This window comes from Monopterus albus, unplaced genomic scaffold (genome assembly GCF_001952655.1).
Source record: "Monopterus albus unplaced genomic scaffold, M_albus_1.0 scaffold50.1, whole genome shotgun sequence".
Lineage (NCBI taxonomy): Eukaryota > Metazoa > Chordata > Actinopteri > Synbranchiformes > Synbranchidae > Monopterus > Monopterus albus.
The window spans coordinates 2706740-2708027 of NW_018127930.1; the positions used below are offsets into that span (position 1 = coordinate 2706740).

The 1288-nt window shown below is 56.4% G+C and overlaps 1 protein-coding gene across 1 annotated transcript in view; it reads left to right on the forward strand.

The window, feature by feature from the left end:
- LOC109960808 (protein turtle homolog A-like) overlaps positions 1-1288 on the forward strand; it is a 50030-nt gene that overhangs the window by 33404 nt on the left and 15338 nt on the right. The gene's annotated exons all lie outside the window — the stretch shown is intronic.

Below are 1288 nucleotides of genomic sequence, written 5' to 3' on the forward strand. Positions count from 1 at the left end.
CCTCCTGCTGTTGGTCAAACACCCGGTTACTACTCATCGACAGGACTACGCACTATTTCCCTCTGTGTATTGTTACTCTCATCATCACTGTACATAATAAATCACTGCTTGCACCGAAGTCGGCTACCTGGGTCCGCCTCTTTCTCGTTCGTTCACTGACAGGTGCGAATGGCACATTGCATGTATCCTGCCGGCTCCGGTGCAAGCAGTTGGTCATCTCAGACATCTCAGGACGCACGTATGTACCAGATGGCTCAGGCACTGCAGCAACAGCACAAGGACATCGCAGCACTCACTCAACAGGTAGCAAAACTCTCTGCCATGCTATCACCTCCACACGTTTCCTCTGCTACATTTCCCCAGGCTCCACGCTCCGCCACCTGTGCCACCAGTCCCCGCAGAGACCCACACATACCTGAACCCGACACTTTCGACGGAAACGTAGAGAGTTGTCGAGGGTTCTTGCTGCCACCTGTGCCGCCAGTCCCTGCAGAGACCCACACATACCTGAGCCCGACACTTTCAACGGAAACGTCAAGAGTTGTCGAGGTTTCTTGCTGCAGTGCCGCCGGGTGTTTGACCACCAGCCCCGGACCTACATCACTGACAGAGAGAAAATCAGCTACATCATTAACCGTCTCCGAGGGAAAGCACTGCTCTGGGCCGAGGCTGCAGACTCACAAGGACTCTTCATCAGCACCTCCATCTCAGAATTCATGGATGAACTCAGGTCAGTTTTTTCGCCATCTTCACATGTCAGCCAAGCTTCTAGGGAGCTCATGACAATACGCCAGGGGGCTCGCCGTGTCCTTGACTATTCCGTCGATTTCTGGGTGTTAGCCACGGAGGCCGGCTGGGAGGACCACCCATTGCGCGCGGCCTTCTGGCACGGCCTTAACAACAACATTATGGCGAAACTAAGTACCCAAGACGAGCCCCCTAACCTCCGCTTCCTAGTCGACTTGGCCATCATGTTTGACAAACGGCAGTGCTCTTTCCTTTCGGAAAGAGCAGGGCAGCAGCCGACCACACTGACCCGTTCTGCATCTGCACTACCTTCTTAGGCCCAGGCCCTGTCCTGTATGGGGGGGCCGACACATCCTTCCAGAGACCTATGGATGAACCCATGGAACTAGGGCATGCCCGTCTGACCCCTGAGGAATGGGCCCACCGTGTCCGCACCGGGTCTTGCCTCTACTGTGGGGTCCCAGACCATCTCATCGCCGCCTGTCCGGTGCGGCCAAAAAGAGCGGGCCCGCCAGTGAGAGTGGGGGCACTGACCCGGCGC